This window comes from Dama dama, chromosome X, assembly GCF_033118175.1.
Source record: "Dama dama isolate Ldn47 chromosome X, ASM3311817v1, whole genome shotgun sequence".
Taxonomy (NCBI): Eukaryota; Metazoa; Chordata; class Mammalia; order Artiodactyla; family Cervidae; genus Dama; species Dama dama.
This window is the reverse complement of record NC_083714.1, coordinates 63490214-63518151: the sequence shown is the minus strand read 5'-3', so window position 1 is coordinate 63518151 and position 27938 is coordinate 63490214.

The following is a 27938-nucleotide window of genomic DNA, read 5'->3' as shown; positions in this document are numbered from 1 at the left end:
CATACTCGTTAGCGTTTGCCTTACATATTGTGGTGCCCCTATATTGGGTGAATATATATTTATAATTGTTATATCTTCTTCTTGGATGGATCCTTTGATCATTATGTAGTGTCCTTCTTTGTCTCTTTTCACAGCCTTTATTTGAAAGTATATTTTATCTGATATGAGTATTGCGACTCCTGCTTTCTCTTGGTCTCCGTTTGCGTGAAATATTTTTTTTCCAGCCCTTCAATTTCATTCTGTATATGTCCCTTGTTTTGAGGTGGGTCTCTTGTAGACAGCATATTTGGGGGTCTTGTTTTTGTATCCATTCAGCCAATCTTTGTCTTTTGGTTGGGGCATTCAACCCATTTACATTTAAGGTAATTATTGATAGGTATGGTCCCGTTGCCATTTACTTTGTTGTTTTGGGTTCACATTTATACATCCTTTCTGTGTTTCCTGTCTAGAGAAGATCCTTTAGCATTTGTTGAAGAGCTGGTCTGGTGGTGCTGAATTCTCTCAGCTTTTGCTTGACTGTAAAGCTTTTGAATTCTCCTTCATATCTGAATGAGATCCATGCTGGGTACTGTAATCTGGATTGTAGGTTATTCTCTTTCATTACTTTAAGTATGTCCTGCCGTTGCCTTCTGGCCTGAAGGGTTTCTATTGATAGATCAGCTGTTATCCTTATGGGAATCCCTTTGTGTGTTATTTCTTGTTTCCCCCTTGCTGCTTTTAATATTTGTTCTTTGTGTTTGATCTTTGTTAATTTGCCTAATATGTGTCTTGGGGTGTTTCGCCTTGGGTTTATCCTGTTTGGGACTCTCTGGGTTTCCTGGACTTGGGTGGCTATTTCCTTCCCCATTTTAGGGAAATTTTCAGCTATTATCTCCTCGAGTATCTTCTCATGGCCTTTATTTTTGTCTTCTTCTTCTGGGACTCCTATGAATCGAATTTTGGGGCATTTCACATTGTCCCAGAAGTCCCTGAGGTCCCTCATTTCTTTTGATTCTTTTTTTCTTTTTTCCTCTCTGCTTCATTTATTTCCACCATTTTATCTTCTACCTCACTTATCCTATCTTCTGTCTCCGTTATTGTACTCTTGGTTCCCTCCAGAGTGTTTTTGATCTCATTTATCACATTATTCATTTTTAATTGACTCCTTTTTATTTCTTCTAGGTCTTTATTAAACATTTCTTGCATCTTCTCAATCTTTGTCTCCAGACTATTTATCTGTAACTCCATTTTGTTTTCAAGATTTTGGATCACTTTTGTTATCATTATTCCAAATTCTTTTTCAGGTAGATTCCCTATCTCCTCCTCTTTTGTTTGACTTGGTGGGCATTTTTCATGTCCCTTTACCTGTTAGGTATTTCTCTGCCTTTTTATCTTGTTTAGATTGTTGTGTCTGGAGTGGGCTTTCTGTATTCTGGTGGTCTGTGGTACCTTTTTATTGTGGAGGTTTCACCCAGTGGGTGGGGTTGGACGATTGGCTTGTCAAGGTTTCCAGGTTAGGGACGCTTGCGTCTGTGTTCTGGTGTGTGGAACTGGATTTCTTCTCTCTGGAGTGCAATGGAGTGCCCAGTAATGAGTTTTGAGATGGGTCTATGTGTTAAGTGTGACTTTGGACAGCCTGTATGTTGACGCTCAGGGCTATGTTCCTGCGCTGCTGGAGAATTTGCATGGTATGTCTTGCTCTGAAACTTACTGGCTCTTGGGTGGTGGTTGGTTTCAGTGTATGTATGGAAGCTTTTGGATGGTCTCTTGTTACTTAATGTTCCGTGTATTCAGGAGTTTTCTGGTGTTCTCAGTTTTTGGGCTTAAGTCTCCTGCCTCTGAATTTCAGTTTTATTCTTCCAGTAGTTTCAAGACTTCTCCAACTATACAGCACTGATAATAAAACTTCTAGGTTAATGGTGAAAAGATTCTCCACCATGAGGGACACCCAGAGAGGTTCACAGAGTTACATGAAAAAGAGGAGAGGGAGGAGGGCGATAGAGATGAGCAGGAGGAGAAAAAGGGATAATCAAGAGGAGAGAGACAGATCTACAAAGTTGTCTGTTCCCAAAGTGTTCTCCATAGCCCAGACACCCACAAAGATTCACAGAATTGTATTGGGAAGAGAAGGGGAATGGAGGAAATAGAGGTGTTCTGAGGTAGAAAACGGAGAGTCAAAAGTCGGAGAGAGTAATCAACACACTCCTGAAAAAATATTTGAACTGAATATTGGATTCTTAAATGTCCAAAATTTATATCACATACTGAAAAACAAAGATTAAAAATCTAGAGTACAGGTTAGACTCTTAAAAATACAATATTAAAAGCAAAAACAGAAACACACAAAAAATTAGAAATATATATGAAGTTCAGTTTAAAAATAGAGTTTTTCTTTTTTTTTTGCACGGTTATAGTGAAATAAAAATTAATATTAAGGAGTAGTAGAGGAGTAATAGAGGACTTTAAAAGAAAATAAGAGATAAAAAAAGAAAAGAAAAAAAAAAAACAAGAAAAAAATTTTTTCCTAATTAAAAAAATCATAAAAATCTATGAAAATGAAAGTTAAGGAGTAATGGGGGAGTAATAGGGAATTTCAAATAAAATAAAAGAGAAAAAATAAAAAAGAAAAGAAAAGAAAAAATTTAAAAAAAGGTAAAAATATATCTAGGAATTTCTCTGGAGCTGTTGCGGTCAGTGTGGGTTTGGTTCAGTTTCAGATAGCTTCTCGTTCCAGCTTATACTTCTTGATATCTATAGGCCCCTTCCGGTATAGTCGGTGTTCTCTACAGGGATTTTAATCTGTTGCACCGGTCCCTTCTGAAGCGGTTCCCTTTGTATATTTGGCTTCTGTTTGCCGGTCTCTTCAGTGCCTAATTTCCGCCCTGACACAGGAGGGCAGAGGTGGTCTCTTGTTCAGGTTTGCTAGTTCTGTCGGGCTGCGGGGAGGGAGGGGTGCTGCTTTCCCCATCTACGCTGCTCAGGCTCCCGGCTGCTCTATATGGAGCATGCCCTGCATTGCGTGCGATTCCAGTTTTCGGGTATTCCACAAAAGCACGGACTCGGTTGCGCCTGCGCTTTGTGCCTTCCCAGGCCCGAGCAGCTCAGGCAACCAGGAGCCTGATGGGCGTGCTCTCCCCGGGTGTGGAGCACCTTCTCCCCTCCGTGGTACCAGCCTCAGTTTCCACCCGTGCTGGTCGGGTGCGTGTGCCCTGTGTTTAGCTGCGACCCTCCCGGTGGATGTCAACCATCCAGAATCTCAGGAAGTCTTTGGTTAGAAACTGGAGGCCTGTTTGCAGTGTGGTAGGGGATGCCGTTTTGGGGGCTGAGTTTGCCCCTTTCCCCTCCCCCCTGCCTCCTGCCTCCGGTGGGGCTAGGCCGGTCCGCAGCCTGCGAGCTCTTCTCTGGACTTGCTCAGACCCTTTGTTCTGAGAATGACTGGCAGTGTGTTCGGGCTGGTTAATTTTCTCTCTCTCTTTTGCTATCCCACAGTTTAAGTTGGTATCTCACAAAAGCTCCCTCCGATTGCCCTCAGGGCACTCAGGCCTGGTCCTTACCCTAAGCAATGCCGCCCGCTCCTCTCCGTTCCACCCCCACTTGCTGGTGGCGGATGCGGGCGTCTGGGTTACTTTTCTGCTGGGAGTTGCTTTTAGACATGTAATCTGTGGGTTTTATTTATTTTTCCTCCCAATTAGGTTGCCCTCTGAGATTCAAAAACTTCCCCCAGACCCGCCAGAGCGAGGGTTTCCTGGTGTTTGGAAACTTCCTCTATTAAGACTCCCTTCCCAGGATGGGTTTCTGTCCCTAGCTCTTTTGTCTCTCTTTTTATCCTTTATATTTTGTCCTACCTCCTTTCGAAGACAATGGGCTGCTTTTCTGGGCGCCTGATGTCCTCAGCTAGTGATCAGAAGTTGTTTTGTGAAGTTTGCTCTGTGTTCAATTGTTCTTTAAATTAATTTGTAGGGGAGAAAGTGGCCTCCCCATCCTATAACTCAGCCATCTTGGTTCCTCCCCCCACAGCACTTCTTGAAAGAGTAAATTAAAAAGACAAAAGAGATGAAAACTATCAAGTTGATTATGAGGTTCTTAGCTTGTTTGTATCATTTGTAAAAAGATGGAAAATAGGTAATTCTGTAGACGATGTCAATTTCATTTTCAGACATCTGGAATTTGACATGTTTAGTTAAGAGTAGATTTTTTTTCTTTTTTAATTTCTTTAAAAATTTATTTATTTATTTACTTTACTTTACAATATTGTATTGGTTTTGCCATACATTAACTTGAATCTGCCATGGGTGTTTTCTATAAACAGTCAACAGAAGAATTTACACACATACTTCCTTTGTGTATCTGTGTGCCTTACTTTTTTCAGTTTTGCCTTCTGCCTAACTCTTGCTATTATTTTCCAAACCTTTTACTCCATGGTTTCCTATAGAAGATTATTTGGAAGGTCAGGCTGTACATTGAATGGCTTTTTAGGTTTTGAAATGATATCTGAATTAACATGAGAGACTACTTACAAAGATTTCCCGAAGTCTCCTTATTTTGTCCCAGACAGCCAGCTCCTGCAGAGCAGGTTTTAACCTCAACTCAATGGGATAAGTGTCATCAAGGCTTGCATTTTACTCTGCCATATATTTCATGCTCAATTTGAATGAAGTAAGCCACTTCCAACACCCAGATTTCACAGTCTGATTCTAAATCATGAATATTTTCCCTATTAATTGACATAAAAGTGAACTTCATTTAAGATTTATTTTTAGAGATTGACTGTAGAAAGATAATGCTATAATGCATGATGAGATAATTGAATGGATTTTGTGAAATATTCTTACTAAAAGCATTCTTAGTGAAAATAATGAATTTTGGGAGATAATTCAAATACTTCTCTTTCCACTTTCTCTTGCTCTCTCCCTTTCTCTCTTCTATAAATCAGGACAAAGCTAAATTTCTCTTAAGTGTGCCACCAAAGTAATAGGGCTTGCTGATACTGGGAATCCTTCTGGTTTCTCCTACAATGAGGTCGTGCTCTTCTGGAAGGTTAAAGTACATAGATAGTTATGTCCTGTTTAGAAAGTTCAACCAACCTAATGTATGAGATACCCTGTTGAAAAAAAACAGATTGAACCACTCTTGACACTCAGGGAGAGCCTTATCCCTTGCAGTTTATATGTAGTATAGGGTCTATACATACTCCTGCACTACTTGGAATTTTGACTAGTCTTTTGAGCGTGCTTATTCTCAGCAGGAATTGGCATACATAGTCGTATTAACCAGTTTGGGAAGGATTTCTTTCCCTTGCCTCTTCGTGAGATTTTCCATTTTATTGGTGCACTGGAAATAATCCTGTTACCCTCCAAGCCAATATATTTTATTAAGTCCATCACTACCACCTGAGACCACTCATTATCTGTAGCTTAAAACTACATTTTCCCCTTTTAAGGCTGACTCTCTACCAAATTACTTTAAATTGTCTATTTCTTCTCCTACTACAAATAACTGCTTCTCACATTGAATACTTAATGTAGAAATAATTAAAAACAAGGTAGGGTTTTATTTCACCCCCTTTCAAAAGGCATGAAACTATTTTTCCTATATATACATTTTCTTTGTATAAGTGTGTTAGTGGCAAAATCATCCTCCATTTTCCTCCACTGAAATTGCTAACCCAACATTTATATTTTTATCTTGCTTTAACATGGGTGTTTACGTGTGATAGGATATAGGATAAAGGAGGCTTGAAAACTGGGATGTGAAACTATAACTTTACACCTGGGTGAGAAATACTCATTTGAACCAATTCAGATAGTGGTGCTAAAAGCCCAATCAATCATCCAATGCACAACATTCGAAGTGAATGATAGCTATACTGTGAAACTGGCACAAGCATACAGGTGGCCATATGCCTCCGATAATGGATGGATAACATCTGTAGGATAATGATACTCAAACTCTAGCTAAGTAAGAGGCAGGATGGAAGTTATTAAGTGGGTAATACTCACTGTTCTGGGGTTAAGTAATAGTGTTTGGGGCAGAGGGATATAAGCCAAAGCAAAGGTGAAACTTAGATCGTAGGGTACTACACAGCTTAAAAAGCCAAATGATTCAAACACAAGTATACAAATTAAATTATATACTTAAGAAACGGATTACAGTGAAATAACTTCCCTGCCATAGGGGTAACCTGATCCTAAGTCTCAGAGTACTGAATGATAACTACTTACATGCATTATCTTCTGAATAACGTTCCTGCTGCAGAAGCTGATGGAAGTGAAAATAGGGAAAGGTTAACTTTTAAGACAGGGGTCAGCAGATTTTTTTCTATAAAGTATCTGAAAGAAATATTTTAGACTTGATGTCCATACAGTTGCAGCTATTCAGTTCTGCTGCTGTGGGGAAAAAATAGCCATAGACTACACCAGTGGTTATAACTTTACTACTATTACTACTACTACTACTAATAATAATAATAATAACGGTGCTCAAAAAAACAGGTGCCTGGTCAAATTTTGCCAAAAGGCTATAGCTTGTTAATCTCTGTTTGGGAGGCTAGTTAATGGTCTCTGGTATAGGGAGGATAAGCTTAACAAAAACGGGGAAAAGGACAAACCAAATACTGCTATTATTTTAAGCAATCAATTGGGTTTAAGACCACCATCCACCTTTTCTTCTTTCAATCATCTTCTTTCCTAAATATATTGATGGATTACTCTCAAATATTTATTTTGAGCCTTCTTAGTTGAATTGGTCTGTTCATTATGTAAGGCTTAGAATAGTGTGATTAACTTCAGATCACAATTATAAGAAAATAATTGAGTGTCATTAATAAAAAAGGTACTAGAGTACAATGGTATTTTACCTTGTTTACATATACCTGTATTTCTTTACTTTCATGACTACAGCAAAGGGGAATCCTTCCTCAAAAATATTGCAGAATTTTTGCTTGTAAATTCTTTCAGTTCAGTTCAGTTCAGTCGCTCAGTCGTGTCTGACTCTTTGTGACCCCATGAATCTCAGCACACCAGGCATCCCTGTCCATGACCAACTCCCGGAGTTTACTCAAACTCATGTCCATCGAGTCGCTGATGCCATCCAGCCATCCCATCCTCTGTCGTCCCCTTCTCCTCCTGCCCCCAATCCCTCCTAGCATAAGGGTCTTTTCCAATGAGTCAATCCTTCGCATGAGGTGGCCAAAGCATTGGAGTTTCAGCTTCAGCATCAGTCCTTCCGATGAACACCCAAGACTGATCTCCTTTAGGATGGACTGGTTGGATCTTCTTGCAGTCCAAGGGACTCTCAAGAGTCTTCTCCAACACTACAGTGCAAAAGCATCAATTTTTCGGCATTCAGCTTTCTTCACAGTCCAACTCTCACATCCATACTTGACCACTGGAAAAACCATAGCCTTGACTAGATGAACCTTTGTTGGCAAAGTAATGTCTCTACAACATAGCAATTACCTAGTCCTCTCTGGTGACAGTGTAAGTAGGACAATGTTCCCAGAGAAATTAAAGCTTCTTTTTATTTTGAAGCTTGGAGTAATGCAAATCAGAGGACATAGGCCTATAAAGTAGGAATGCTCACAGGGACCCCAAACTGTTTTCTGAATAATTTATTTGACTAAAATCATGTGCTCACCTTTATGCTGCAAAATATAGTGACCAAATGTACTATGTTTTGGTTCAGCTTAAATGTAGGAAATCCTGATTAATATAGTGCACAGTGATTTAAAAAATACTTAACTTCTCAGAGGACAATATAATAATATACTCTCTAAAACTAAGAAATACTGAAAAAAATGCATTATTGTATTTTTATGACATTATCCAGATTGTGCAAGAAGTCAACAAATGCTATTGTATTTACTTCCCAGTTGTATTTACTTCCTACTTGGAGTCAAGACCTTTGATGAAGTAGTCTTACAATAACAAGAATCCATCCCAGGTTTTGAGTGATACTGGTGCTTGTGGGAGAAATCTAGTGGGAGTTAATAGGATTGTAAGTAGCATTTCAACCAAACCATAGATATGGTGCTCAATAAAACTGCCAGCTTTGCACTCAAAGTGTTTTTATGGGCAGAAAAAAATAACATAAAAATGGCGTCATGGGGCTCCATATTTATTCTTTTTCAATGAGTTCCAGATCAAAGTTGCTCAGTTTACAAGTTAAAACAGGATTTTCTTCCTAGTTCTCAGCTCTGGAAATTCACATTAGGATAAAAACAAAAGCTGTATTTGGTCAACCTCTGACACTACCACTTGTAATGACGTTTCTGCAATCAAAGTTCCAGATCAGAACATGTTGAAGCAGAAACCCAAAGCTGCATCAGTTTTACCAACTTCTCCACCATTTCTGATACATTTGTTGCTTTTTATCACTATTGAAATTCCCCCTGTAACACTTTACCACAGGTTAAAATATACTTTTTTGAAAATTACATTGGTAAAGAGCCCAAATTCTTCAATTTGATATCATAAGTCATTTGTTCCATAATTCCTAAAACATGGTAGAATTGTCATTCAGATTGGATTCTCAACACAAGTATATTTCTCGGTAGTTCTTAAGCCGTATATCACACATTGCAGTAATAGCTACAAAAGATTCAGTTAATAATGTTATAGATGGACATGGTAGTTGCAACTTTTCAAAAGGCCTATCTAAAATATGCTAGACCAGAATGATTAATAGCACTGAATCACAGTTTGCTGGCTATAAAAGAGAGAACTGATAAAATATACTGGATAGTGAAATTTGATGAGTTTAAAGTGAAAAAGTACACGTGATTCAATTTCTTGTTGATCTTAGAAGTATTGGGCTATTTTCACAAACTTATAAAGATTGGCAATAAAATCTCTCTGTAGACTGTGATACTGTTTCTGTATGAAATTTTAAAACATGGGTTCAACCACTTCATAGAAAAGCCAACCGACAAACCTGAAAAGCAAAATCTCATGATGAAATAAGAACTCTATATGTAATATAGTTATTTAATATTATAATTAAAGTGATATTTTTCTATGGCTATGTAACAAATTACCACAAGTAAAGCATCAAGACAATACTCATTTGTTAGCTCATAATTCTGTAGGTCATCACCTGCCTGGGTTCTCTGCTCAGGTCTCACAAGACTGAAATCAAGAAAATGGTTGAACTGAATTTTTACTTGGAGTTTCTGAGTAAAACTTCCCTTCTAATCTTATTCTTGTCATTCGCAGAGTTCAGTTCCTTGTGGTTACAGGACCTAAGTCACTGTTTCTTTGCTGGCTGTAGACTGGAGGCCACTCTCAGTTATTAAAAGCCACTTATATTACTTTTAATATGTTCCCTTCCATATTCAAGCTAATCAATACGCTAATTTTTTCTCATGCTTCAAATCTCTGACACCCTCTTCTATAACTAGACAGAGAAAATACTGCTTTTAAAAGAGTTCATGTGATGAGCCTAGGCTAAGAGTTAATTTTCCTATCTTAAGGTCAACCATACCATATACCATAACCTAATTATGGGAACAAGATCCATAATATTTATAGTCCCATGTATTATACAGGATGTATACATGGGGTGTGTGTGGAAAATCTTGGAGGCCATCTTAGAATTCTGCCTACCACTTTTAAAAGAATTAAACTCACAACTAATTAAGTTAATAAACTGTGATTAAGCACCTATTATGTGTTGAGTGTTGTTCTATTTGAGTTTTGACTTCCAACCAGCAATCAGGGTTTACTCTATATTGTAAATCTGCAACTGTATACTAGAGAAGTTTAGAGTACAACTTTGTGATAAGACAGACCAGAGCTGAATTTCACATACACCATTTACTGGCTGCATCATCTTGAGTAAGTTAATTCATTTCTCTGAGCTTCAATGTCTTCATCCAAAAATAGGAATAATGATGGTAACTATTTCTGAGGACTGAGACAAATGTCCAAAAAGTGTTCAGCACAATCTTGATATGTATCAGTTACTCAATAAATGATAATAAAAGGTTTTACACAACTTTTTGAAACACATATGACAATATGGCTAGGAGGTTTTACATTTTTCTTCTTTGCAAGATCTGGTGATGATACTTGATATTCTTGCAGTTTTTCTTTCACTATATGACTCCACCTTGAAGATATGGTTATATCTGTGTCTGTGGTAACACCTTCAGGAAGCGGTTACTGTAATGCACATCACGCTTACTATTAGATGAGGCCAGTAATGCTGACCCATTATCTGGAGAGGATGGCAGCTCTCCAGGACGATGGATGATCTCAATCCAACTTTTCTTCAGCTAAATGATCTCTGAAGGATCAATCTTCTTCTTAATATAATAGAATTTAGAAAACACATATACATTCATATGCTCACCCTATTAATCATAACTGTACCTCAAGATCAAAGAGGCATTGCTGGGAATGTAGCCACAATACTGAAAAATCTAATGTTTCTCCTTTCAGCTGATAGATGAGAAATATTTTAATAAGTTTTATCAATGGTTGCTTTCTATCACTAAGCAGAGACTTCTGGGGGAAAAGAAAAAAAAAAAAAAACTATAAATCCAACAAATCTTGCATTTGACCAAGTACAGGGAAATGTACAAAAGGAGTGGATATGCAGATAAATTTGCATAGCTTTGACTACTGGAGAACCAGTACAATTTCAAAATCAACCTTGTACTTCTTTATCATCTTTAAACAGACAGGCTAAAAACCAAATGCCATACTTGAAATTTTGAACTTAATCTTTATGTAGTTTTAGAGAAATACAGTTGCTGGAGAATCTGTAAAGGATGATACTCCATATATGCCCAGAAATTTAATAATGCAAGATATTTATCATCACATTCAGAAATTGAAATTAAGAAAGTATGGATTATCCTATTCTCATTTTCAGGTAATGTTAACTAGGGATCAGTTCAGTTCAGTTCAGTTGCTCAGTCATGTCCGACTCTTTGCGACCCCATGAATCGCTGCACACCAGGCCTCCCTGTCCATCACCAACTCCCAGAGTTTACTCAAACTCATGTCCACCGAGTCGCTGATGCCATCCAGCCATCTCATCCTCTGCCGTCCCCTTCTCCTCCTGCCCCCAATCCTTCCCAGGATCAGGGTCTTTTCCAACGAGTCAACTCTTCCCATGAGGTGGACAAAGTATTGGAGTTTCAGCTTCAGCATCAGTCCTTCCAATAAACACCCAAGACTGATCTCCTTGAGGATGGACTAGTTGGATCTCCTTGCAGTACAAGGGACTCTCAAGAGTCTTCTCCAACACCACAGTTCAAAAGCATCAATTTTTCGGCACTCAGCTTTCTTCACAGTCCAACTCTCACATCCATACATGACCACTGGAAAAACCATAGCCTTGACTAGACGGATCTTTGTTGGCAAAGTAATGGCTCTGCTTTTTAATATGCTATCTTGGTTGGTCATAACTTTCCTTCCGAGGAGTAAGCGTCTTTTAATTTCAGGGCTGCAATCACCATCTGCAGTCATTTTGGAGCCCCCCAAAATAAAGTCTGACACTATTTCCACTGTTTACCTATCTACTTGCCATGAAATGATAGGACCAGATGCCATAATCTTAGTTTTCTGAATGTTGAGCCTTAAGCCAATGTTTTCACTCTCCTCTTTCACTTTCATCAAGAGGCTCTTTAGTTCCTCTTCCCTGTCTGCCATAAGAGTGCTGTCATCTGCATATCTGAGGTTAGTGATATTTCTCCTGGCAATCTTGATTCCATCTTCTGATGTATACAGCCTTGGATTTTGCATGATGTACTCTGCATATAAGTTAAATAAGCAGGATGGCAATATACAACATTAATGTACTTCTTTCCCAATTTTGAACTAGTCTGTTGTTCCATGTTTGGTTCTAACTGTTGCTTCTTGATGTGCATACAAGTTTCTCAGGAGGAAGGTGAGGTACTCTGGTATTCCCATCTCTTTAAGCATTTTCCACAATTTAATGTGATCCACACAATCAAAGGCTTTAGAGTAGTCAATAAAGCAGTAGATTTTTTTTCCTGCAATCCCCTTGCTTTTTCTATGATCCAATTGATGTTGGAAATTTGATCTCTGGTTCCTCTGCCTTTTTAAAACTCAGTTCGTATGTCTAGAAGTTCTCAGTTCACATACTGTTGAAGCCTAGCTTTAAGGATTTTGAGCACTACCTTGCTAGTATGTGAAATCAGTGCAATTTTTTGCTATGGACATTCTTTGCTATGGACCTTCTTTGGGATTGGAGTGAAAACTGATCTTTTCTAGTCTTATGCCCACTGCTGAGTTTTCCAAATTGACTGGCATATTGTGTGCAGTACTTTGACAGCATCATCTTTTAGGATTTTAAATAGCTCAGCTGAAATTTCATCACTTCCACTAGCTTTGCTCTTACTATTGTTTCCTAAGGCCAACTTGACTTCGCACTCCAGGATGTTTGGCTCTAGTTGAGTAACCACACCATCATGGTTATCTAGGTCATTAAAACCTTTCTTGTATAGTTATTCTATGTATTTGTGCCACCTCTTCTTAATATCTTCTGCTGCTCTTAGGTCCATACCATTTCTGTCATTTATTGTGCCCATTTTTTGCATGAAATGTTCCCTTAGTATCTTTAATTTTCTTGAAAAGACCTCTAGTCTTCTCCATTCTATTATTTTTCTCTGTTTCTTCACATTGCTAACTTAAGAAGGCTTTCTTATCTCTCCTTGCTATTCTTTGGAACTCTACACTCTGATGGATATATCTTTCCTTTTCTCCTTTGCTTCTCACTTATTTTCTCAGCTATTTGTAAGGCTTCCTCAGACAACCATTTTGCCTTCTTGCATTTCTTTTTCTTGAAGTTGGTTTTGGTCACTGCCTCTTGTACAATTTTACAAACCTCCATCCATAGTTCTTCAGGTACCCTGTCTATCAGATCTAATCCCTTGAATCTATTTGTCACTTCCACTCTGTAATCATAAGGGCAATGGCTTAGTGATTTTCACTCCTTTCTTCAATTTAAGTCTGGATTTTGCAATAAAGAACTCATGTCAGAGTCTGTTCCAGTCTAAATTGATGAGTGAATTTATTGATAAGATTTATTCCAATTAACACTTTCCATTTCCTTCCTTTGTGGTATGTTTTTGCCCAGAGAGATTAAAAATTGACATGTCTATCAAACAGGATGCACCATAAAAGGCATTATATGTGTGTGTGTGTGTATGTGTGTGTGTATGTGTGTGTGTGTGTGTGTGTATCAGTGTGAGATATTTGAAGCTGGATATTTAATTCAAGATATCTGATTTCTAGAGCTTTATCCTCTAGACATTTATAGTCCACATTAGAACCCTCAAATAGGCACAAGGATATGTAGACAGTAAATTCTATATCTGGGTCATCAAATCAAGTATTTGGTGAATAACAAGAGCACTGGAAACTATTTTTGAGGTATTCTGTAGGCTCTGAATCACTTTGAAGCAGTCCCTACCCAGTGCGTTAGTAATCTAATTAAGCACCTAATTTTGAAAGAGTCCTTGATACTGTCATTTATTAATCAGATGACTTACTATAAGATGAGAGTGGGAGGAGATAGGAATGAGAATAACTTAACAGAAGTTACTTAATAAGTCACCCTGATAGTAGAATATAGCAAAAATAAGGTAACAATGTAAACTGTTAAACAGTATGCATGCTAAATCACTTCAGCCGTGTCTGACTCTGCAACCCTATGGACCATAGCTTCCCAGGCTCCTCTGTCCACGAGGTTCTTCAGGCAAGAATACTGGAGTGGGTTGCCATGCTCCCCTCCAGGGGATCTTCTCAACCCAGGGGTTGAACCTGAGTCTTTTATGTCTCCTGTATTCACGAGTGGAATCTTTACCACTAGCACCACCTGGGAAGCCCGTTGAACAGTATAGTGTGACTTAATATTGATCTTTGGGAGTGGTAAGTACTCTAAAATTGTGTCATTTTAATTAAAAACATAATTTGAGAAATTTCATGGATCTCCAGCCCAGAATAAGTGGACTAGGAAAAGACAATTTTGTTAGCTATTAGTGCTTTTCATCAAAATTTTTTGGTTCTTCCTCTGGGCAAATGGTAGAACTATCCTGTCTCCTTGAAATTAGATATAGCTATGTGAGTTTTTAGTCATCAAAATATAAGCATAAGTGAGTCCTATCATTTTCAGGAGGAAGCATTTAGAGTCAGGGTGGAATTTATTGACTTTTCTCCTTTGCTCTGCTATAGTGGGATTTCCCAGGTGGCTCAGTGGGTAAAGAACCTGATTGCAGTACAGGAGATGCAGGAGATATGGGTTTGATTTCTGGATCTGGAAGATGCCCTGGAGGAGGACACAGCAAGCCACTCCAGTATTCTTGCCTGGAGAATCTGATGGGCAGAGGAGCATGGCGGGTTACAATCCATAGGTTACAAAGAGTCAGACTCGAAGCGACTGAGCACACACTCACTGCTATAGTGAATGGCAATACCCTGGATTTTAGAGACTCCAGTACCCTGGGAAAAGGAGAAATACAACATGATATTTTAAGCTAATGAAGCATTGAGACTGTTTGTTTCCATAATGTAATATCCAAGCATAGCCTGACAAGTATTAGGACCATAAAATCTATTCTGAGTAAGAGAAGAAATGAAAAGTTAATTAGAATGTAGTCCTACTTTTATATCAGAGGGAAATGGGCACAGTGTCTAGCTCTTTTCTTAATAAATGAAGTAACAATAAAACACCTTGGATCAAAAAATATAATCTCCTATGTCTGGATCCAAAAGTTGTTGTATATATTTGCATAAGTCAATTAGAGGTTACAGTTTATAGTTTTAGACAAGATTTGCATTGAAGAGGGTCCCAAATAAAATCAAGAATAAAGTATACAGAAAATTAATTGAATAATTCTTCTAGAGAATTATGTCACAGTATTGAAGAAATCATCCATGTAACTATTGTGATTGTGTCCTAAAACTGTGAATTTTCTTTTTGAGTTTTCATTATTAATATGACAGAAAAATTTCCTCCTTGACTAGTCAACAAGTCTTTTGCACTGTGACATTGTCAGCATACTGTATCAACTTACAGTTTGATCTTATGTTATACATTAAGTTTAATTGTGAAAAAGAGTCTTGGAAAATGATACAGTATATTAAATCACATTTGCTTATTGACTTCCATCACAATTTTAGAATTACTTTCAAATTAGAAAGAAAGTATACTTTCCTGAAAATAAAATGTGAACCACTCTTTTCAGAGCCTAACATTCACTTTGAGGAACATTATCCTCATCTATGTGCATTTAAGTATCTTATGAAACACCCTAGCATGTTTGCCAAATGGAAATGTAATTACATTGGTTCTATTGTTTATTCACTAGTTCTTTTTTTTTCATTTATTTTTATTAGTTGGAGGATAATTACTTTACAGTATTGTAGTGGTTTTTGCCATACATTGACATGAATCACCCATGGATTTGCATGTGTTCCCCATCCCGATCCCCCCTCCTGCCTCCCTTCCCATCCGATCCCTCTGGGTCTTCCCAGTGCGCCAGCCCCGAGCACTTGTCTCCTGCATCCAACCTGGACTGGTGAGCTGTTTCACCCTTGATAGTATACTTGTTTCAATGCTGTTCTCTCAGAACATCCCACCCTCGCCTTCTCCCATAGAGTCCCAAGTCTGTTCTGTACATCTGTGTCTCTTTTTCTGTTTTGCATATAGGGTTATCATTACCATCTTTTAAAATTCCACATATATACATTAGTATACTGTATTGGTCTTTATCTTCCTGGCTTACTTCACTCTGTATAATGGGCTCCAGTTTCATCCATCTCATTAGAACTGATTCAAATGAACTCTTTTTAATGGCTGAGTAATATTCCATAGTGTATATGTACCACAGCTTTCTTATCCATTCATCTACTGATGGGCATCTAGGTTGCTTCCATGTCCTGGCAATTGCAAACAGTGCTGCAATGAACATTGGGGTACACGTGTCTCTTTCAGATCTGGTTTCCTCAGTGTATATGCCCAGGAGTGGGATTGCTAGGTCATATGGTAGTTCTATTTCCAGTTTTTTAAGGAATCTCCACACTGTTCTCCATAGTGGCTGTGCTAGTTTGCATTCCCACCAGCAGTGTAAGAGGGTTCCATTTTCTCCACACCCTCTCCAGCATTTATTGCTTGTAGACTTTTGGATAGCAGCCATCCTGACTGGTGTATAATGGTACCTCATTGTGGTTTTGATTTGCATTTCTCTGATAATGAGTGATGTTGAGCATCTCTTCATGTGTTTGTTAGCCATCTGTATGTCTTCTTTGGAGAAATGTCTGTTTAGTTATTTGGCCCATTTTTTTTTCACTAGTTCTTCAACTAAGATTTACTGGGCATCTTCTATGTATTAAGGGAGATCCAGAAATAAAGCATGATTCCTACCCTAAGAATGAAAGTTGCTTAGAATTTTTTAGGATATTAATTGAATATTAAAATTCACTATAGTTGTTTTATGTACATTGGAATTCTTATTTACTCCATTAAATTTAAATTTAAAATAAAGCCACACATTTACATTTTGTACACTTAACATAGCTCACCAGTTAAAGACTGTCAAGAATATAATTTCCATATTGAATTCAACAATTTTTAAGTGATTATTAATTGGTACTAGCAATAATGTTAGGATTATTCCTGAAGTCTTTGTTGAATGCAGAGCACAGATTCAATCCACTTTTCTACAGTAATTTTACTAAAGACACAATAAACATGTATTTCTATCACTAACAGCTGGAAATTATGTTAGGTCTTCCCAGGTGTCTCAGAGGTAAAGCATCCACCTGCCAAGCAGGTGATGTGGGTTTGATTCCCTGGGCAAAGATAAGATAAGATAAGATCCCTTGGAAAAGGAAATGCCAACCATCTCCAGTATTCTTGCCTGGGAAATCCCAAGGACGGAGGACCCTGGTGGGCTACAGTCCATGGGGCCACAAAGAGTTGGTTACAACTTAGTGACTAAACCACCACCACCAGAAATCATGTTAATAGCAACAGAATAGATTTTACTCTAAGGGAGCCCAACTAGGCAAAGCTCAAAGAATGAGCTAACATATGTAAGTCTAGTCAAGCAAGAGGTTAAGTCCAGGGATGATGTCTGGGCAACAAGAGTTTAACAAGAGGTACAAATATGCAAGTTCCAGGGTACAGAAAGAGATGTGAGTCAAGAAAAAAAAATGGAACTACCAAACAAATGACTATGAAGTTAAATTATGAATCTAATATTGGGTTGACCAAAAATTTGCTTGGGTTTTTCTGTAACATCTTATGAGAAAACCCAAACTAACTTTTTGGTCAGTGCAATACATTGGTTGTTTAGTGTTTAACTGGGGAGATCCACATGTGAACTTCCAAGAAGGGCTAGACCTTTGCCTCTGCTTGAAGTGAAACTTATTTTGTGACATATTTCATTGGGTTTTGTAAACACACATGGAAACACTGTGATGTACTGTGGCGTAGACCACTTTATTCCATACAGGGCCACCTCATGTATTTATTTTACTGGAAGTCTGCAAAGGCAAGATGTTTGAAATTAAGAATCATAGTCCAGGAAACTGGCAAGGGTAGAAGACCTAGATAATGAAACCAGAACTGTGACTATGCTCTTTCTGTCCTACTTTATACTTCTGCTGTGTAGAGTTAGGCAGGGGTTTTCAGGTGAGTGTTTATAGCCAGCAGAAGAGGCAGGGCCCTGCAGGTGCAGCTAGCTACTATTTAAGCTAAGGGTAAAGACACTAGGCCTTTTGGGAGGTACTTACATCAGTCTTTAAGAGATCTTTGCCACTTTGGTGGCTCCTTTCAAGGCAGTAGATGTGCTGCAGGCAAGATAGCTCCTTGTGGAACAGCCTGAACATGGGCACATGTGAACATACAGATAAGTAGTTCAATTCACTGTACTTTGTTAACTGAAAAAATCCAAAGCAAAATTAAATCGGTGTGAAAAGCACTGCTGACTTGTATCTGTAATGTCATGTTAGTGGCCTTACTGATAAATATTTATATCATTTATTAATGATTAGTATGTCCTTTTTATATACATTAGAAAGACATTCAAGTGATGAGGACCATTTTCTCTTCAAATTCCTGAGAGACCTGCTCTCTTATTAGGTCCTGTTCAATTTTATTCAGCTGACTTTCAATTGCCTACATTTTCAGCATGAAAGCAAATGAGCTAAAGGTATTAAAAATCTGTTTTGAGTCTCCCTGAACCAGTACTGCAGAACATGCTTTTCCTCTGACCTTAAGGAATCACGGTACTGCTTTGGGCCACTACATTGAAAAGTAGATATGGTTTTTGTTCAAGAGCAGATAAGGAAAGCAATAGATGAGCTCTTGCCATAAAGTAACCAACATTCTAGGCCTTCTACATAATGACATGATTATTTCTATTTCTTCAGGTTTAGTGTTTAAAATGAATTGAAGTTCCAATGTTGTTGGAATTCAGTCTTTATGTTATACATATAACTGATACAAAAGCAAGAATCATTGCAAGGGTGTTATATTTCTAATTTTTTTGGCAAATAAAATAAATTTTGCTCATCAGATAACACTGATAATAATATTTATCACAGTAAATAAGATTATTTTTCTATGCTGGTATATGTACATTCCAGGAGATGTGCAAAGTTTTGTTTCTCCCTCATCATTTGTGAATAAACTGTAAAATGAGAAAACACCACAGAATGTGGGTAGGGGGAAATGACTGACTGTCTCAGAGGAATCAGTGGGCTTCCCTGCTGGCTCAGATGGTAAAGAATCTGCCTGCTATTTCAGAGGAATAAAAGATGAAAAAAAAAAAAAAGAAAGAAAGATGAGGTAAATGAAACTGGAGAAAATTAATGGATCTCTCTCTCTCTCTGTTTTCTTTGTTTAAGTGTGTGATATAGAGAAATAATCCAGCCAAGTCAAGCATATGGAAATTATAATAAAAATATAAAATAAAAACAATAACCATCTACAGAGTTCTTATTATATAGCAGATCTTCTGTAAAGTATTTTACATGGATTACCTCATTTGCTTCCCAGTGTAAAGATAAGAAAACTGGGGTTTAAGGAGGTTGACTACACTGTGACCAGGCAGCATTCACACCCAGGTGCACTTGACTCCAAAGACTACTTAATACTTAAGCTCCTGGACTTTGCTAGGGACTTGTAACAACTGATTTAGTGAAAGTTGCCTGTGGGAATAAGGAAGATTGCCTCTAACGTAGTCTCTGAATTAGAAAAGATACCTTACTTCTGCCACATTAGTGGAGGAATACTTCCAAGTTTATCTTGTAAACTGCAGGAATATTAGCTTCTGTACAAAAATACTAACTCAATGGATATTTTAACGTTCTAATTCAATTTTAAAGCTAATTTTGTGGTAATGGAGGTCTTTTCATAGTTTATATATTCCCATGAGTGCTAGGAAAGGAGGAAAGGCCAACAAAGGCCATATTCCCAAGAAACAGACAACAATTCCTATTGGCAACAAAGGACTGAAATTTGTTGCAATGTTCTGTCACACAGGCACTATTCTAGCTTGAAATGAGCTGATATTCAAGGAAGTAGAACCCTCAATTAGAAAGACCACTTCGTCTTTTAGGGAAACTGGAAGACAGAGTATTGCCCTAAAATAGATGCATCCAATCCCAAACCATAAAGATTTAGAGAGCAGAAGTCATGATTAACTTTTATGTAACTATAAAAAACTCAATGAGCTAAAGAAAACCTCCATCTTCTCTTGGGCCACTTTGTTTGGTTATCAGCATTGTCATCATAACTGAAATGCACTGGATACTTAACATAAGTTAAGTAATATACTTATAAAAATTCATTTAGTCCTCACAATAATATGTGATAATTAATCTTATCATAGTCTTATATTTAGTTTTGAGGAAACTCTGGCAATTAGAGATTACATTACTTGCCTTTGGTCACCCTGGTAGCAAGGGTAAATCTGAAATTCTTCATTCAGGCAATATGATATTGCACGCATGCTCAGTCACTTCAGTCATGTCCGACTCGTTGTGATCCCTTGGACTGTAGCCCACCAGGCTCCTCTGTCTGTGAGATTCTTCAGGCAAGAATACTAGACTGGGTTGCCATTTCCTACTCCAAGGGATCCTCCCAACCTAGAAATCAAACCCAAGTCTCCTGTGTCTCCTGCATTGCAAGCAGATTCTTTACCTCCAAGCCACTGGGCGTTGGAGCCTACTTTTTAACCGCTTTAATACACCTTCTCCTGAAATTGAAAAGGCAGTAGGATTATCAGGATAATTAACCTGGAGCCTAATCAATTTCAGTATTAAAATAATACTCGCTTTTTGATTGGGTTGTTTGTATTTGGTATTGAGTTGTATGAGCTGCTTGTAAGACCTAAACAGACATTTCTCCAAAGAAGACATACAGATGGCAAACAAACACATGAAAGGATGCTCAACATAGCTCATTATTAGAGAAATGCAAATCAAAACTACAATGAGATATCACCTCACAATGGTCAGAATGGCCCTCATCAAAAAGCCTACAAACAATAAATGCTGGAAAGGGTGTGGAGAAAAGGGAACACTCTTGCACTGTCCGTGGGAATGTAAATTGATACAGCCACTATGGAAGACAGTATGGAGATTCCTTTAAAAATCTAGGAATAAAACCACCATGAAAACTGAAATTGAAAGTGAAGTTGCTCAGTTGTGTCTGACTCTTTGCAACCCCATGGACTGTAGCCTACCAGGCTTCTCTGTCCAGGGGATTTTCCAGGGAAGAGTACCAGAGTGGGTTGCCATTCCCTTCTCCAGGGGATCTTCCTGACCCAGGGGTTGAACCCAGGTCTCCTGCATTATGGGTAGATGCTTTACCCTCTGAGCCACCAGCGAAGCACCATATGACACAGCAATCCCACTCCTAGGCATATACCCTGAGGAAACCAAAATTGAAAGAGACATATGTGTCCCATTTTTCATTGCAGCACTAATTACAAGAGCTAGAACTTGGGAGCAATGTAGATGTCCATTGACAGATGAATGGATAAAGAAGTTTTGGAATATATACACAATGGAATATTACTCAACCACAAAAAGGAACACATTTGAGTCAGTTCTAATGAGGTGGATGAACCTAGAACCTATTATACAGAGTGAAGTGAGTCAGAAAGAGAAAGAGAAATACCGTAATCTAACACACATGTACGGAATCTAGAAAAATGGTACTGAAGAAATTATTTACAGGGCGACAATGGAGAAACAGACATAGAAAATAGACTTATGGACATGTGGAGAGGGGAGGAGAGGGTGTGACGTAGGGAAAGAGTAACATGGAAACTTACATTGCCATATGTAAAATAGATAGCCAGTGGGAATTTTCTGTATGGCTCAAGAAACTCAAACAGGGGCTCTGTATCAACCTAGAGGGGTGGGATGGGGAGGGAGTTTCAAAAGGTAGGGCATGTATGTATACCTATGGCTGATTCATGTTGGGGTTTGACAGAAAACAGCAAAATTCTGTAAAGCAATGATCCTTCAATAAAAATAAATTAATTAGAAAAATAATAGAGTTACATATCTCCTCTGGGTTGAACATAGACACCTATATACTCATATCAGAAAGATATGGTAGGCAGCTGCTCTAAAGTGACCTGAAATGGGTCAACTGTAAATACTCCAAACAAAGGAAAGTTTTAAGAGTATACCAATATACACATATAAAATTAATCTCTCAAAAGAAAGACCACACTATTCTAATTGTTTCATGCTCAAATGGTCTTTCCACTTCTGTTGCTTTCTGGCTCAAAGATCAAAAGGAATACAAATGAAAGGGACAGAACTGCAAAAAAGCATCACATTGAAAATGACAGCGGGAATCTTGAATCAAAGATATTGTAGGTAATATATTTTATGAAAAATGACTTATACACAGATTATTTGAAAATTACATAAACTATGATCATAATTCATTTATATAAAGCCCAAATAAAATACATTCCTCCAAAGTTTAGTTTCAACAATTTGAAATAATGATGATGACGGTGATTGTTTCAATTCATTATATCCATACTATGGGATAATATACTCTGCACTTAAGCCCAAATTGTTTTCTTTAATCTATTTTTTTTAATCCTGTAACATATAATTAGTATATGTTTATTTTCCAGGTTAGAAAATTTAAGCTAACATAAATAATTTCTCCTCAAATTACACTAATAGTCAGAAGCAAGACAAGGCTTTCATCTCAACACAATAAATAGGGTCTATTTTTTTTCCCCTATTATGTGCTAGGCAACTCAGAGTCATTGTATCATTTACCTTGTTAGATATTTAGGAGAAGGCCATAAATAATACATTTCAGTGGATAGAAATCAAACCTGCAGGCTGTTTACTTTCTAGAAAAGAGGTTTATGGTCAGGTGAAATCATGAAATAATCCAGTTTTACTCTCAGAGATTGCCTTTCTTCATTTCTTCGGTCAGAGTGATCAAATACATGCTGACAGCTCCTGAACCAGCAAGTAGAATCTCAGAACATGTTTAGGTATCAACGATTTGGTGTACATGACACCATGGTTCGATGTTTGATGGACTCTATTCCTGAAACAAGTAGGATCACAGTTTGAAAAGACACAGACTGATGGTCAAATTACAGTAAAGAAGGGATCAAACATATCTAGCCAACAATGCAGATTTTAGTCTTGTCCCTAGAGACAAGGTTATAAAGAGTTTCTATAAAGTATTAATACATTTGTACATTCAAGACCTAACAACAATTTTTTTCCTCTTTTTCTTCAGAGAGAAGTTTGTAATTCACCTAAAGTTTCAGAGAAAGGTGGATGGGCACCAAGAGACTGTCATTTTTCAGAAGTATGTTTTGCATCAAATTTGGGTGCCTTGATTTAAAAAAGGGGGGGGTTCTTTTTATTTTGTGGTTCTTGTCTTTTTCCCTGTCATTTTAACAGTAGATTTAAGAAAACAATAAGAAATTAGTGGTCAGTGACTTTAAAATAAATGTGTTTCTGACCATTGAGAAAATCAGTTCTTCATGTGTTCTAGAGGTTTGCTGTGCTGTGCTTAGTCACTCAGTCATGTCCAACTCTTTGTGACCCCATGGGCTATAGTCTACCAGGCTCCTCTGTCCATGGGGATTCTCCAGGCAAGAATAGTGGAGTGGGTTGCCATGCCCCCCACCAAGGAGTCTTCCCAACCAAGGAATCAAACTAGGGTCTCCTGCATTGCAGGCAGATTGATTATCGTCTGAGCCACCAGGGAAGCTGATACTTTCAGGAAGGAACCTTTCAGAACACTGACTAAAGAGGACAGACAGCACAGAAGTCTGGTATAGCTGCTCAAGAATTTAACAGAAGCAACCTAGGTGCCCATCAGCAGACAAATGGATAAGGAAGCTGTGGTACATATACACCATGGAATATCACTCAGCCTTTAAAAAGAATTCATTTGAATCAGTTGTAATGAGATGGATGAAACTGGAGCCCATTATACAGAGTGAAGTAAGCCAGAAAGATAAAGAATATTATAGCATACTAACACATATATATGGAATTTAGAAAGATGGTAATGATAACCCTATATGCAAAACAGAAAAAGAGACACAGATGTACAGAACAGACTTTGGGACTCTGTGGGAGAAGGAGAGCGTGGGATGTTTCGAGAGAACAGCATTGAAACATGTATATTATCTATGGTGAAACAGATCTCCAGCCCAGGTTGGATGCATGAGACAAGTGTTCAGGCCTGGTGCACTGGGAAGGCCCAGAGGGATCGGGTGGAGAGGGAGGTGGGAGGGGGGATCGGGATGGGGAATACATGTAACTCCATGGCTGATTCATGTCAATGTATGACAAAAACCACTACAATATTGTAAAGTAATTAGCCTCCAACTAATAAAAAGAAATGAAAAAAAAACTCAAAAAAAAAAAAAAAAGAAAGAAAGAAAATGGGGCTTAAATGTAACAAAAAGATTTAATTGCCTTAAACCTATGGTGGTGGCTCAAGACTCCAACTCAAAAGCACATTATTCTATACAGCAGCTCAAGTCTTCATTCTTACCCTAAAGCAAATTTACCCCCAATTATATTTATTATGTGTGCTCAGTCTTTAGTATGAAGGAATGCTTAATCATGACTAATGACTTTTGCCTTGAAAAAAAATTATATGGTGTAATTTCCTTTGGTTTTTATAATAATAATTTTTAAAATCCTTATTTAAGAAATTGCTCCAGAAAAGATGAGTTCTTTACTGGATGCTCAGCCACCATCATTACTTTGCAAATCAAAGGAACAAAGAAGATACAACTTCAGTGTGGGCAAAGGAAACAAGCAAAGTTGGAATTCACAATCCGTGATCAAATACTATAAAATACAGTGTAACCTTCTTTGGACAAGCACACATGTTTAGACTGGGGAAAAAAAATAAAAGCCTGCTAACAAGTCTAAAAAAGAAAGAATTTAACAGTCCATTTATATGTGTAGTATTTTGAGCTAACAGCGAAATGTAACAAGATCATAAAGGCCTTCTCCTGTCTCCAGTTCATATCAAAATGAAACCAAAAGAGTCCTCTTGGATTCATTGAACATCTTTCCCTCTTACACACATGAAGTATCTTTTCTTCATTGTTTACTTCCCATTTTGCATGCCTACCCATTACGGTCCACAGCCAAGACCATCACCATCACCCGAGAGCTTGTTAGAAATTGCAGAATCTCTGACCTCATCTCAGACCTACTGAATCAAAACCTTCATTTTAACAAGAGTCCCAGGTGATTCATATGCACATTACTATTTGAGAATCACTGCCCTAAAGTAGAGTTTCTCAACCCTGGCTTGCCATTAAAATATGTATTGAGGAGCTTTAAAAAATATTAATGCCTGGCCCTAAGTCCCTTCACATTTCTCATTTAATTAGCTTGTTTTAGAGTCTGGTGATCTTAATGTGCAGCTCAAGAAGTAATATCATCATCATCATTGTCATCATCATCATAATTCTAGATGTTTAAATATTTTGACTGTCCTTGCTCTTGGACCAATCCTTTGCTCTTCTCCTATTTGTCTTTAACTCCAACTTCTGATGCCAAGTTGTCTTTTATTTTGTTTCTATTAATGATAGTTCATGTTTTTGAGAAACAAAATGCACACTCCCAAAATAATGTTTGCTGCTTTGTCACTGGACATAATTGTCTTTAAGTCCTTAAATGGTGCCAATTGGTACACTCATATCTGAGCTCTGGATATTTGGCATGTGACTAGTTTGGAGAACCCAAAGAATATCTGAAATAGCCATAAACTTCAAACTACTTAGTAAGAGTAGAACTTCTGATTACCCATCCACCTTGATTGAGTGCTATTAACTTTGCTACCTACTACTGGCCAGGGCCATATTTACAAATGTATTTGTTAGAGCTGCCATATATATGAAATATCTTTGCCTCTTCTTGGTTAGTCATAACCAGTAAATCCTCATTAGAAAAATGACAAATACTATTTTATGAATAACACTAACCCCCAAGTTCTTTGTCATTCATATTTATATAAAAGATATTTCCAAAAGAGTTATGGATTAGGAGGGACTTGGAATCATAATGCTTTGTTTTCTATGACATTGCCATGTTCATTATGCAAAATTTAGTGCAAACTATATTTCTCAGTCATAGTGAATAAGCAGGAGTACAGAAAAGATCACATTTTTTTGAAAGTGATTAAAGTGATATTTCCACCTTGAATAAAGCAGGAACAATACACTGACAATTTTTATTATAACCCCTGAATCACTTCTCGACAGACTGAGAATAACTGTTTCTTATCATTTTGAAATACAGTGTGTGTGTACGTATGTGTTTATTTTTCCTAGTTTCATTGAAGACATATTATTAGTTAACCATCAGTACTTATGACTCTACCAGTATAACTTTGAAAACCCATTACATAATTTTATGTATGTATTTATGTATTATGATTAATACTATATTTAAATGTATTTCTTTTGTTTCAGTTTACTTTTGTTGTTTCTTTATTGCAGCCTCACCTCTATCTCACCCTAGGGGAAGCCAAAGTTACAAGTAATATCAACAGACCAAACCAGAGCTGGAATTTTTATACTCAGATCCAAATATTAACACATCAGGATTTATTGGGTCTCTTAGAAAAGAGACTTTCAAAAAGGACTTCAAGTCTGTTCCTTCTCCACACCATGGCATGTGTTGTATTATACAACTCTCCATATGAATATCTTATAATGAAAGCACAGAGCACTCTGGAGCTGTGCACAAAAATTGTACCTACCAATGAGATCACAACAGCATTTGTCCATAGGATCCATTTAGAATTTGATAATGCTTTGTGAAGATACTACCTTAATGCCCAGAGTCACTATGTTTGGAGTGGAAAAACTTGCTCCCAGTAGTCACAGGCAGCTTAAGCAAATTGAACATAGAACAGGAACAGGTTAGACTCTGAGGTATTGGAAGCTTACCAATATGTCTATGTACTTGAATCACAATTTTTCAAGTAGACAAACTTTCTAATCACTTCAGGCCAAAGACCATAAACTAGCAGCTATTACCAACAGGCTCATGTTGCTGAGTGAAATTTATGAACCTAGCCTTTACCAGAACACTAGGCATGCAGCAGGAATTTAATAGCTCACTTGTTAATTCAATGGAAAATTTTATATCTAAAAGCTGAGTGTGGGTAGTGGATGTGTATGAAAAGGGTAAATTGCATGTGTTGTTAACTGTAGTTCCAGAAAAGAACAGGCTGTTGTTGGGAGCATTGTATTTCCAGATTTACTGACATTACCTGGAGTCAAGACTTTGAGTGACTGTGATCTTAAATTGTCTAGGTCAGGAAGATCTTGACATCTAAATTAAGTCCCTGTCTATGATCATGGACTCTCTATCTGATGTGTAGTTGGTTCTTGAATTCTAGGTAGTTATAAATGACAGTGGCATGAGGATATGCTATCAGCTATTGATATGGACTTGTAAACGTACACAACTATGGCTACTTGGCCTAGACATTTCTTCTTTTACAATGTCTTTGAGTTTGCTTAGTCTAGAGGAATCATTTGTCACTTCCTTTTTTAATCTGGCTTTTGCTGTCTAGATTGATTCTTTCCCCACTTGGATAAGTCAGAAGCATCTAAGCTATTTTCTTACTTTGGAAGCTCTCCTGAGAAGCCTGAAATACTTATAAACCAACAATATGGCAAAGCCTCAGCCTCTCTCTCTTTTTCTCTCTCTTCACCACCCTCCCTCCCTCCATTTCTCCCTCTTTATGTTTTTCTCTACTTTGCTTAGCTGATATGGCTATAAATGGTATCCCTGCTCAAGCTTGAAAAGGCCTAGGGTAGATACTTCTTTGAATTGGGGCGATTTTTTTCTCTTATTCTTCTCATCAGTTTCTGTTTCTTACTATTATGATTCTCTGGATTGGCATTTCCTTGTCATTACAGTATTAACATCTGAAGCTCTAGTATTGGCCATAAATGGATAAGGCAAAAGAAAAGGTTGTTGGGCTTGCATTGGTCCTAGGCACCAGGCTATTCCTAGTCTATGTAAAAGAATGTTTAACACATGGACTAGCATAACTCACTTCCCTAACACTTCAGATGGTAAAGAATCCTCCTGCAATGCAGGAGACCCCAGTTGGTTTCCTGGATCAGGAAGATCTGCTAGAGAAGGGATCGGCTACCCACTCCAGTATTCTTGGGCTTCCCTTGTGGCTCAGGTGGTAAAGAATCTACTTGCGCTGTGGGAGATCTGTGTTCGATCCCTGGGTTGGGAAGATCCCCTGGAGAAGGGAAAGGTTACCCACTCTGGTATTCTGGCCTGGAGAATTCCACAGACTGTATAGTCCATGGGGTCACAAAGAGTCAGACACGACTGAGTGACTTTCACTTCACTAACATAACTCATTAAGGATCCATATTATGGTATGGGGCTAATCTTTATGGTAATAAAGTT